The sequence below is a fragment of the Mustela putorius genome, unplaced genomic scaffold (assembly GCF_011764305.1).
Source record: "Mustela putorius furo isolate JIRA1106 unplaced genomic scaffold, ASM1176430v1.1 tig00003898_pilon_pilon_pilon, whole genome shotgun sequence".
NCBI lineage: Eukaryota > Metazoa > Chordata > Mammalia > Carnivora > Mustelidae > Mustela > Mustela putorius.
Window position 1 is genome coordinate 28,578,705 of NW_025422047.1, and position 13,581 is coordinate 28,592,285.

At 35.8% G+C, this 13,581-nt stretch overlaps 1 protein-coding gene and 1 pseudogene across 6 annotated transcripts in view; one reads left to right on the forward strand and one right to left on the reverse strand.

Annotated features, from left to right (window-relative positions):
• NUBPL (nucleotide binding protein like) overlaps window positions 1–13,581 on the forward strand; it is a 201,726-nt gene that overhangs the window by 115,307 nt on the left and 72,838 nt on the right. The window lies entirely within an intron of this gene.
• Window positions 11,644–13,328, reverse strand: LOC123388352 (annotated as a pseudogene).

Consider the following 13,581-nt stretch of genomic DNA (forward strand, 5'->3'; position numbering starts at 1 on the left):
TAAGATTTTATTTTATTTATTTGAGACAGAGAGGGAGAGAACATGAGTTGGGGGAGAGGGGCAGAGAGAGGGGAAGAGTGAGAAGCAGATTCCCCACAAAGCAGGCGGGGAGCCTGAGGCGGGGCTTGATCCCAGGACCCTGGGATCGGGACCTGAGCTGAAGGAAGATGCTTAACTGACTGAACCATGCAGGCATGCTGACACTGTAGTTTGTCTTGTGGAGGTTTCTGAGCCGCTTTTTCTTCTGATCGATGCTTATCAGCAGATTGTGCTTGTGGGCTTTGTTCTTTGGATACGTATGTGTGCGTTCTTTCTAAGTGCAGATCTTGACAGTCAAGGCAACAGTTTGAGCCTCCACGAAACTGGTGACCTCATGATTTGCCATGATCTTGTTCATCAACTGCCCTTACTTAATTTTTAGTTTCATCTTCTGATTCACCATTTCCAAAGACAAAATTCTTTTTATGATATCATCAAGCTTTTCAATTCCAGTATGGAAGAGGGTGGGTATTCATCTTAACAGACTGGTTTCTACATGGCATGCCCATGAATGGTCAGGAGGATGATACCTCAAGGAGGTGAGGGAAGGGCCCACTGGTCAGAGGGAGGTGTGGGTACTCCCGGTACCAACTGGGTTACACAGGCACCACCATACCGGCTCAGACTCCACCAATCGAGAGTTCCATATGATTTTCTTAATGTTTTACTTTCTCTTGCTTACTTTGTGGTAAGAATACAATATATAGTATATATAATATACAAAATATGTTAACTGTTCATATTATCAGTAAAACTTCTAGTCAGCAGTAGGCTATTTGTAATTAAATTTTTAAGGAGTCGAAAGTGATACATGGATTTTAAAAAAGATTTATTTTTGCTTGAGAAAGAGAGCACAAGCAGGGGTTGAGAGGGGCAGAGTGAGGGACTCAATCTCAGGATCCTGGGATCATGACCCAAGCCGAAGACAGATGCTTAACCAACTGAGCTACTTAGGCGTCCCCAAATTTTACATTTTTAGGATCATATTCCCTAATCCACTGCTGGATTAAGTGTACTAGTTTTTAAATATAGGATTACACTTTTTTTCCCTTTTTTTTTTTGGTGTATTAATTTCCTTATTGGAAGAACTCTTCCTCAAAACTCTCTGGATCAAATGCCTTTTGGGGAGTTAACTTTAAATAGAGCTAAGAGTAATTTTATTTCAGTAAAATATGAGTTTATTCAAGAATAGCAGAGGAATTGCAGTTCAGGATAAGCTGTAGCAAACCTATAGCCAAGTCCAAAGAGACAGTGGAAAGGTCGGCTTTTTTTGTTTCAGGAGGAAATTGGAAAGGGTTGTTTAAACAAAGGTTTATTTGTGAAAAACAAGAGTTTTAGGTAGTTTTGAGGTCGTCGTCATGGCTGCCATCAGTGGTTTGTGTGCTGTTGCTGGGGCAAGGAGGGGTCTTCCTTTCTTAAAAGCAGGAGGGAAAAAAAAAAGGGCAGGAGATAAGAGCGCCTGGGTGACTCAGTGGGTTAAGCCACTGCCTTCAGCTCAGGTCATGATCTCAGCGTCCTGGGATCGAGTCCCGCATTGGGCTCTCTGATCTGCAGGAAGCCTGCTTCCCGCTCTCTGTCTCTGCCTAGTTGTGATCTCTCTCTGTCAAATAAATAAATAAAACCTTAAAAAAAAAAGCAGGAGATAAAATTACTGTGTGAAAACTGTACTTTTTTATTCAAATAATTCTTAACTTCCTTCTTGCTGATTATGTAGGCAACAATGAGTGGTACATGCACAAGAGCTCTTCATTCAGAGCTTTACAACTCCATTTTAATGAGGTTTCCTTTATTTTCACAGGATTATGAGTTGGTCTTTGACTGTTTTCTATTTTTTTGTGTGTGTTATTTATTTAGTCATTCAGGTATTCTACCTGTTCTTGTGTCAGTTTTATTAATTTGTAGTTTCTAAGAAAATGGTCCATTTCATGTAGTTTGAAAATTTTATTGGTATGATGTATTTAGTATTTTCTTACAATATCAAAACTTTGTTTCATAGCTGTTCTTAAAACGCTTATTTCTAATATTTTCTTAATGATACTTGTCAAAATGTTACTTTGTTTTACTAGTCTGAGGAAAAAAGCTGGTTTTATTGATAGGTTGGTTGTATTTATTTTACGGAAGTATAGTTTATATAAAATAAGGTGCAAGGATAAATAATTGAACATTTTGGTGAGTTTTGGATATCAGTTATATCCATGTAGTCAACATCCAAAATGAGATAAAGAGCATTTCCATTACAACAGAAACTTCCCTAGTGCTCCTTTTCAGTTATTTTCTTTCCCCACCCCTGGGATAATCACTTTCTGAATTTTTTATTTTATTTACTTTCTATTTTTAAAGATTTTATTTATTTATTTGACAGAGAGAGAGAGATCACAAGTAGGCGGGGGGGGGGGGAGTAGGTTCTCTGCTGAGCCGAGAGCCTGATGTGGGGCTCCATCCTAGGACCCTGAGGAAAAGGCAGAGGCTTTAACCCACTGAGCCACCCAGGTGCCCCCACTTTCTGAGTTTTTTAAATCACAGAGTAGTTTTTCCTTTGTTCAATAGAAAGTTTTTGAGATTTATCAATGCCATGTGTATTAGTAATCTGTTCTTTCTATTGTTGAATAATATTTCATTATATTAATGTGCCACAGCTTGTTTATTTACTGTCTTGTAAATAAACAAGGATTGTCTCTCTTTTTGTATCTTTGTGTGGCTAGAATAAATCTGCTAGCAATGTCCATAATAGTCAAACTATGGAAAGAACCTAGATGTCCATCAACAGATGAACAGATAAAGAAGATATATATATATGTGTGTGTGTGTGTGTGCGTGTGTGTGTACAATGGAATACTATGCAGCCATCAAAAGAAATTAAATATTGCCATTTGCAACAATGTGGATAGAGCTAGAGGGTATTATGGTGAGCAAAATAAGTCAATCAGAGAAAGACAATTATCATATGATCTCTCTGATATGAGGAATTTGAGAGGCAGGGTGGGGGGGTATGTAGTAGGGAAGGAAAAAAAATGAAACAAGATGGGATTGGGAGGGAGACAAACCATAAGAGACACTTAATCTCACAAAACAAACTGAGGCTTGCTGTGGGATGGGGGGTAGGGAGAGGATGGTTGGGTTATGGACATTGGGGAGGGTATGTGCTATGGTAAGTGCTGTGAAATGTTTAAGCCTGGTGATTCACAGACCTGGACCCCTGGGGCAAATAATACATTATATGTCAATAAAAATAATTTAAAAATAAGAATAAAGCTGCTATTACAAACATTTTGTACAAGTCGTCTCCTGTACTGTATGAGATTTCCATTTGCTTTGCAATCTTTTCAATAGTTGGTATTGTCATTCTTTTTTATTTTAGCCATTCTATAAAGAGTGTAATTGCATCTTTTAAAAAATATGCAAAATACCATTATTACATTGAAAATAGTTAGCAAAAATTTCTTAATATTGTCAAATATCCAGTCTGTGTTTAAATTTCCTCAGTGATTTTATGAAGTTTTTTACATTTTGTTCAAGCCTGTACCCAAACAATTATGGTGTAACTGGTTTGTGTTTCTCTTACATCTTTTAAAATCTGTGTCACATTTCACGTAGAGAAGCAAACCAGTAGGATATATATTTTTAAAAATTTTAATATATTTAAAATTGACCCTGGAACCACATGGATTTGCTTCTTCTGCTGCCAGCTGCTCCCCCTGCTTGTGCTCACTCTCTCTCTCTGACAAATAAATGAACAAAATCTTTTAAAAAAAATTCAAAGGGAGCTTAATTACTCAGGAAAAAAAAATTAAAAATCAGACTATTTGGAGAACTGAGATAAGAGATGGCCAGTTACATGGTTTGTTTAATCATTAGGTATTTTTTTCATCAGAGGCTACAACCTTACAGAGTTTGTGATAAGTGATTTTGTCATGTGAGGTTTGCTTTTTTATAGACTAAATTTGGTGAGCTTGAGTTTCAGATTCAGATGATTGGTGTGGGCCTTCCTTGTTCGTTGTCTTCTCAACTCGTGTTTTTATTTTATACTATTATTTGGTATGCTTCCAGGTACTTTGAAGAATAGATTTAAATATCTCTTCGTGTATTTTCTTTCTGGCAGGGAGGTAATGATAATCTGAACAGTCCAGGGCAGGATTGTGTCACCTAATGTTTGAGGAGAGAAATAGCTTCAAATTTTAGCATTTCTTGTAGCATTTAGCATTTCTTGTAGCACTAAAAGCTATGTTAGTTCATTAATTGGTAAGGAATAAAAGAATGTGAAGAATGTCTTAAACTAAACTTTCCAATTTCTCTTTTTCTTTGGAGTTTTTGGTAGTGATTTATGAATAGATGTTCTTCAAAATTGTGTTTTGTTGTATAGGTATATCCATCCCTGGTCTCATAAAGTTTAGTTTTAGGGAGAAAGTGGGGGGAAATTCTGTTATATAATATTTGGTCATTTATGTTCATTTTTAAAACTTTGGAGGTTAGGGGCACCTGGGTGGCTCAGTGGGTTAAAGCCTCTGCCTTCGGCTCAGGTCATGATCTCAGAGTCCTGGGATCGAGCTCCGCATCGGGCTCTCTGCTCGGCGGGGAGCTTGCTTCCTCCTCTCCCTCTCTCTCTGCCTGCCTCTCTGCCTACTTGTGATCTTTGTCTGTCAAATAAATAAAATCTTTAAAAAAAAAAAAAAACTTTGGAGGTTAGGCAAAGAATATTTCCATGGAGATGATATTTTAATAAGATTGGATAGACATACACAGAATTTTGAAAGTAAGTTGGTCAGTAAATTAGGTTAGAGAAAGGTATACCCAAGAGTGTGGATATATGTATATATGTATGAATACTTTTTTGAATTGATTTTTTTTAAATATCCCGTTTTTAAAAAATATTTATTTATTTGACAGAGAAAGAGAGATCACAAGTAGGCAGAGACAGGCAGAGAGAGAGGGGGGAAGCGGGCTCCCCACTGAGCAGAGAGCCCAATGAGGGGCTCGAGCCCAGGACCCTGAGATCATGACTTGAGCCGAAGGCAGTGGCTCAACCCACTGAGCCACCCAGGTACCCCAAATATCCCATATTTTTACAAAAGAAATTGGAGGCAATCTAAAATAAAAACATGAAAAAATATAACAAAAACCAAACCCCAAGACAGAAGATAAACCTGGAGAAATATAAAGGAAGGGGATAGGAAAACCATACCAAAATAATAAAAGAATACCTGTGATCCTTTTTTACTCTGAATTCTCAAGCTCCAGAGATGTTATTAGGATTGGCCTAATTCTCTACTGGCATTATATAATTAATGTTCTTTAACCATTGAATTATAAAAACTCACTTCTCTCTCAAAGATCATGTTATGGGATCATCCACTTATTACCTGTGTCTTTCCTATTATCTATTAGTTACATATCTATTAAAATCTATTAAGATACCAAATTCGACTGTCCATAAATCACCTGGAGTTTTTATTAAAATGCTTATTTTGATTCAGTAAGCCCCAACAGTTTTCCTTGGGATCAGATAATCCTTGAAATTCTTGAAATTCTGGGTTTGCATATCTCTAACTTGTATAAAGTAATTAGGGTGACATTCTAACCCAACTCCTTGGAAACTATATTACACTAATTTTTACAGAAATACTTTCTCCCACACTAATACTGTGGGAGAAAGTATTTTTGAGAGGAGGTCAAAGAAATAGCAATGAGAAAGGTAAAGGGAATGAAAATATGTGCTCTGCTATTGTCAAGCTAAGCTATAACTCTATTTCTCACCTTATTTACAGGGTAAGGATAATCTATTAGAAGATTGGCAGAGTAACAAACTGTATTTGGGGATTGCTTAGCATCTAGAAAGGGAGAATGAGAAGGAAGAAACAAAATTTTACCAAGGGGAGGCAGTGGGAATGAAGTGGAATGAGAGAAAAAATGTGCTGTTTTAGATGGAGAATGTAGATTAGCAAAAGCATTTAAGGGTAAGAGTCAGTCTGCCTTATGACATATACATGAATATAAAGGATCTATTTTGTATTACAGAGAATGTTGATATATTGTTTGATATTTGTACATTCTGTGTTTAAACAAACGATTTGGAAATCTTCTGACTATGCATTTTTGAATAATTGATATTCAGAATACATAATGTCATCTATGAAGATGTTTGGTGGAGCTGATTTGCATTAAAACATTCATGATTCTCAGCAAGGAAAATACACAGAAGCACAAAACAGTTAATTATCTTTCTTTTAAAATTAATGTCAAGACAAGCATTTAAAAGTAGCATTTAAAATGTAGTATTTAAAGAAAATCCTATGTCAGATTTCAAAATATTTTATAACTGTACATAAGAAATAGAATTTTATGTATTTTAATGTTTATATTGAAGATCTTATGGAATCTTTTTTAAAAAATTCTTTAGACTTAATAGCTTTTGCAGATGAACTTAGACTCCTTTCTTTTCAACAGTTTCCTATAGGTCCGGGATATCTCTCTCTTCAATTATTGAAATATTTTATCTGTATTTGTAATATTTAGAATTTATTTATACGTATCTTATTTTCTCACCTTGTAGTTTTTTTTAGCTGACAGAACTGTTTGTTTTGCTCTGAGTAGCTCAATAGAGTACAATTAACAGGAGCAGTGTTGATGTAGGGAAATGTAACCCAGAGCTATCTTTGCATATTAGAAGAAGGACATTGTATCCTAGAATACAGTTACCATTAAATAAGCTGCACTTATGCATAAGTATAGTTATAAGGCCTAACGGAGATCAGTAGCATTTGTTTAGCTGTTACTCATAAGTATAATACATATAAGAATGATTCATTACAAAGGAGTGATTCATTTGTCATTTTTATCTTACCAATTAATCAGATATTCTGTTAATGTATGTTATCAAAATAGGGTAACATTATGAAATTTTTTTTTTAAAGATTTTATTTATTTGTCAGAGAGAGAGAGAGAGTGAGCAAGGCAGACAGAATGACAGGCAGAGGCAGAGGGAGAAGCAGGCTCCCTGCTGAGCAAGGAACCCGATGTGGGACTCGATCCCAGGACACTGGGATCACGACCTGAGCTGAAGTCAGCCGCTTAACCAACTGAGCCCCCCAGGCATCCCACATTATGAAATTTTTATATGAAGAAATGATTTGTGGCAAATCTCATATCCATTTTGTATATGAAAATTGAGGTATTGTGTCTAGAAATCTTGTCATTCAGAAAGTAATATTAACTATTTTTATTGCTGTTGATAATAATTTGAGGTTAGGCTCTTTTCTTTCTTCTTAAACCTTCCATATTCTCCCTTTTGAGGGAGAGACAAGGGACCCAACAGTACTATTTGAATTATTATTACTCACTTAGAAATGGGAGAATGGAAAATTAGCTTGTAAAAGATGAATTGGAGCTCCCATCTTCCCCCAAGATTAAGTTGTTAATGCTAAGTAACTGGTTAATGTTTTTGAGCTCTGTTTCTCTAATTTTTCTGTATCCAGCTGTTTGTATATCCATTCTATTTATGGTGGTATGTTAGCTTGTATGAGAGATTGATAATTATTCTGGTTTGAAACCATATTTATTACTGGGCACCTGGGTGGCTCAGTTGGTTAAGCATCTGCTTTCAGCTCAGATCATGATCCCAGGGTCCTGGGATCAAGCCCCATGTCAGGCTCTCTGCTCAGTGGGGAACCTGCCTCTCCTCTTCTTCTGCCCCTCTCTCTGCTTATGTTCTCCTTCTCAGTTTCAGATAAATAAATAAGTAAAATCTTATAAAAAATAATATTTATTATAAGGTTACAGGCCTATACCTCTGAAAACAATAATGTACACTATATGTTAATTAATTGAACTTAAATTAAAAATATTTTTAAAAAGATAGTAATAATATTTATTACATTTTAAAATTTTTTACCCAGTATTGCTTCTCAGCCATTTGGTTAAGATCAAGAGTAAAATTTTTTGGCCACGGTGTCCTTTGTTAATTTATATGGGGGGAAAGGTGAGAAAATGAGTTGTCTGAGGAAAAAGAGTAGAGATTTATCTTCTTTGATGTTATTTTTATTTTAGGAAAAAATTATTATCAAAAAATACCATAAGACTATTTTATTTCTACTTTCTGAAATTTTTAATTATTTTCAGTCAGGATAAAGAAAAAAACAGTAATAAGGATTTGGTAAATATTTATTTAATTTTCCTTAAATCTGCTCTCTTTTTAGTGTTTCCCATAAACTAAGGCGCTTAGATGCTTGTTGATATTTTTTCCCCTAACCACGAAAATATAATCTATCGGCAAGTCCTCTAGACTTTACATTCCAAATATATATTTAATCTGTCTGCTTTTCTTCATCTTCTCTACCATCCTGGTATAACTCATCATCATTAGGAGTCATTTAGACTCCTGCAAGAGCCTTCTAAGTGGTGTCGGTGCTTTCACTCTTGCTTTCCTACACATCACTGTATTCTCCTGACAGTATTTAGAAAGATCTTTAAAAACTTCCCTACTGAAACTAATCAGTACACTAAGCAGCCATTTTATTATTTGAAAAACTTAAAAATTGGGCACCTGGGTGGTTCAGTGGGTTAAGCCGCTGCCTTCGGCTCAGGTCATGATCTCAGGGTCCTGGGATCGAGTCCCGCATCGGGCTCTCTGCTGAGCAGGGAGCCTGCTTCCTCCTCTCTCTCTCTCTGCCTGCCTCTCTGCCTACTTGTGATGTCTCTCTGTCAAATAAATAAAATAAAATAAAATAAAATAAAATAAAACAAACTTAAAAATAAAGAGAATCAAGTATTTTTCTTACACTGTTAAGCAAATGGTTGATGAAGGAAGTTTTTCCTTTACTGATGTATTTCAGTTGATAAATAAAGAAGGAATTATAGAATTGTAATATCAATATTTTACAACCCCTAATTAAGTATTATAATAGATCTAAGATAATTATTACTAACTGCTAATATATGCATATAGAGAGAACACATTATGTGCTTCCCAGTCAGAGTCCATAACATCAACTATGGTATGGAGTAGTTTTGCTAGAAGTTTGAACCTGAATCTGGTTAAACATTCATATCTAACTACCAGTTTGTAGGAAATACAGTAGACAGAGGAACGTGGTAAGTGATACTGTAAGGATGCCATCAGGAAGTCTGGAGTGTGGAAAATCCGATAGGACAAGTAACCCAGTTTTTCTTTGCCTCCCAACAAATAAATTGTAAGGAGAAAAAAGTGATGGAATCATAATCTATATATTAAAAGACCACAAAACTCAGTAACTGAAGAGTCTGGACCTTATTTGGATTTGACTTGAACCAGTGAGCTTCAGAAAAAATTGATACACAGAAAAATTTGGACACTGGCTAGATAGTTGGTGATTTTAATAAATTATTACTGAAAATAATGATTTAGTGATAGTACTTTTGATAGGGGTTATATTTGTAAGAAGAGTCCTTATCTTTTAGTGATACATGTTAAAATGTATAGAAATGAAGGGGAGGGGGTGGGAGGATCAGTGAGCTTGGTGATGGGTATTAAGAAGGGCATGTATTGCATGGAGCACTGGGTATTATATGCAAACAATGAATCATGGAACACTACATCAGAAACTAATGATGTATTGTATGGTGACTAACATAACCAAAAAAATGGTATGTCTCGGGGGTAGATGGGGAATGAATAAAGGTACAGATAAAGCAAGACTAGGCATGAATTGATAATTGTTGAAACTGGATGATAAATATATGTGGATCCCTTTTGCTCTGTTCTTTTTTTTTCACACACATTTAAACTTTCTATAATTAAATTTAAAACAAAAAGCCTTTGCACTTAGACTCTAATCCAAACTCTTTATTTTAGCAGATTCGACGCAGTCTGACATCTACTTACCCCATATCACATTATACTTGCTTTTTCCATTTTCCTCAGATACCCCAAATTCATTCTTACTTTACAGCCCTTGAATTTGATGTTCTATCTGGAACCTTCTTCCCCTAGATCTTCAGTATCTGTCCCCTGTTGGCATTCAGTTCTCATTTTGATTTTTTTTTTTTTAGGCCTTATTTTAATGTCACCTGAGAACAGCTAGCTGTGACAATCATCTAATCTAGTTTTGTTTTCATCAGAACACTCATCCTGATTTGACATTTCCTTTTCTATTTATTTATTTATTCATTGTTTCTACCCATTAGAGTAGAAGCTACATGTGGGTAGTGGTAAGATCTTACCTATCTTGTTCACTTTTAGATTTCCAGGACTTTCTCTATAAATAACTAGCAAATATAGTTGCTACTCAGTCAGTGTTTTTTGAGTGAGTCAATTAAATGTTTATGAAGCTGTTGAATACTAGGAAGATTAATATTATTAATCTTTTACTTTTAGAATATCAACATTATATTGTTTTGTTGCGTAGTGAAAGTATTTAAAATTCAGCTGGCATTTTCACTATTAGTGTTTTCAAAGGCTCATGTGCAACAGAATTAGCTTTGTAGCAAAGCTTCAGAAAGATTTCAAAAAGTTCACAAAATGTCAAATTTTCTTGTAGCATTTATTTTAAAATATTTGTATTTGGGGTAATTAGTGTCACATTTTATCTTAAGAGCTGTTTTTTTGTATCTACATAAGTAGAGGTTAAAATTTGTGATATGTGTTTATATATGATATGAAAATTTGGGAAACATTTCATGACATGTGAATTATAATGAAACACTTATAATTATATCTTCTATCAAGAAGGAACTGAGAAATACTTTATAGATAAATATATTAGAGGAGCTGAAACTATAAAACTATGAGATCTCTTTATTAAAAAAAAAAAAAATAGAAGGCCTCCTGAATGTCTCAGTTGGTTAAATGTCCAACTCTTGATTTAGTTTCAGGTCATGATCTCAGGGTCATGAGATCCAGCCCCATGTCGGGCTCCATCCTCAGCATAGTGTCTACTTGAGATTCTCTTTCTCCCTCTGCCCCTCCCCCCACTCATTCTCTCTCTCTCTCTCTCATAAATAAATAAAATATTTAAAAGAAAAAAGCATAAAAACAATGTATTTGTTAAAAATAAATATATATAATATATATACATATATAAACAAATAAATATATGTTTATATAAGTACATTTATATTTCCAAGTAAGTATTGTCATTTCAACATAATGCTTAAGGGAAGTTGTTCATAAGGGTTATTAGAATAAAATGATATGTTTAACCGACAAAGTAATTTTACCCTAATATTTATTAGAGATACATAGATGATTCAGACCGGTGCATTCCCTCCTGTGTCCTTAGGAAGCTCTCCCTCTCCAGCACAATATGTGCTGCAGAGTTGGGCTTATTTGTGTCATGGCCAAGGTGGTTCCTCTTATCATCCTCCATGTGTAGCATATGGAGTTGTAGATCATGACCTTTCTACCAGAAATATGCTATTATCTGCTTCTCTTCTTTACTCTCTTCTATTAGATGGTATAAATCTGGGAACTTCTTTCAGATTGGCTCTTTGCAGAGACATATTTTATTCTGCGTAGATTTCCTTATTTATTCTTTTGCTCATTTATTCATTTATTTCTTTATTCAGCATAGGTTTATTGTGGCTTGTCATGTAAAAAACACAAGCATTGAGATTGTAAGGAATTATATAGGGATTAAACAAAACACAATATGTTTATTCAGGGGTGTTGTATTTAAAAAGAACTTCTCTTTTGCAGTTGTCTTTAGAATGAATTTTTAAGTTACATACATGTCTACACATTTATCTTAGTTTAGCCCTATCTTAGTTTAGGGGGAGTTAGAGAAAATGAGCCTTTCCCCAGTCTCCCAGGGAAAGAAAGGGTGAGAAGACAGAATATTACAAGGCCCCGGATGAACCCAGTGCTGGAGTCTAACAAGGCCTAGTTTTCTACCAAGGGAAATGTTGGTTTTCCTTGTTATGGCCCTGGTTTTGCTCCCCTGCTCAGTCTCAGGTTTTTAGAAGTCTAGTTCCCAGAATTCCTCCTTCCTCTAGTTCCCTAACATTTCACTTCTGGGAGAAGACTGCCACCCTCTTGTATCAGGATCCTGGAGGCATTGTCATCTTGCACAGTGGTGAGATGAGATCTCTCTAGTATCTTGCCATTTGGTTGTCTGTTGGACTTAGAACCTGAAGGCTGGGGAGACTCAAATCTCACAAGAGTATGTTTGAGCCCTGGATGGCCAGCTGAATTGTTTCCTCCGTGGAAAACATCATCTTGGAGGGGAACTCAGTCTGGCTTCAGAGTGTCATCTGGGATAACTAGGTGTTCAGAGACATGCCCAATTCAGATGAAGGTGCCTCTGGGGACATAACAGGCCCTGGGGGGATGATTTGATTTGTGGACCTCTGTCTCACATACTTCACTCAGCTGTTTTACCAATAGGCTTACCAATATGTTTGGGGGTCTCCACTGCAGCGCCAAAGGTAGGAGAGTGGGGATTTGAGTCCTGGGCCTGATTAGGACCTTCTAGGTGCTCCTTTGTGAGCAGGCTGGGCTGTGGGGTTTGCATTTGGATGGGAGTGCACAGGATACCTGTATTGGATAAATGAGGATCTGCCGTCCCTGCCCAGTGGAGGCGGCACTGGAGTGACTGGGATGCTCTTGACCAAGCGCATCCTGACAAGGGGGAATAGAGTAGGGCAGGACCCAGCCTGGGTGAGGAGAGGTCACTGGGCCTAATTCTGTCTTTGTATGCACAACAACTACAGTGTGTTGGTTAATTATTTATTTAACTATTTTCTCATTAAAGGATATTGCTCTTTGAGCCATTTTTTCTTTATTTTAAAAAATATTGCCTCAAAATCTTTATATATGAGATAGCACTGTTTTGGATGTATGATTTCTGTGTTTATTAACCTAATAAAGCATGGATTATGGTGTACATATATGTGTGTGTGGGCTAAGTGAACCAAGTTCTTGTCTTTGTGAATTTGATATTTTCCTAGGTGCCTTTACATTATACCAAGTTTTTTGAGAGCCAGTTTCTCTTCTTTCATTTCTTTCTCTCCCTCCCTTTCTTCCTTTCCCTTACTTCTTTTCTTTTTTGGTAAGAATATTTAAGTTCTACTCTCTTAAAAAATTTCAGTTACACAGTACAGTGTTATCAACTATGCTCACCATGTTTTACAATAGTTCCTGAGACCTTAATCATTTTACAGATGAAAGTTTGTACCCTTTTAATAACCACTCCTTATTTCCTGCACATTCCAGCCTCTTGCAACCACTTTACAACTCTCTATGAATTTGAGGGTTGTTTTTTTTTTTAAATTTCACGTACGCGATGTCATGCAGTATTGTCTTTCTGTGTGACTTACTTCATTTAGCATAATGCCCTCAAGGTCCATTCAATGTTGTCACAAATGACAGGATTTTCGTCTTTCTCATAGCTGAGTAATATTTTATTATATATACATATACACCACATCTTCTTTCTCCATTTGTTTATTGACATTTAGGTTGTTTCCACATCTTGGCTCTTGTGAATAATGCTGCCATAAACAAAGGAGTGCAGATATCTCTTTGATACCCTGTTTTCATTTTCTTTGAAAAATTTATACTTAGAAGTGGGATTG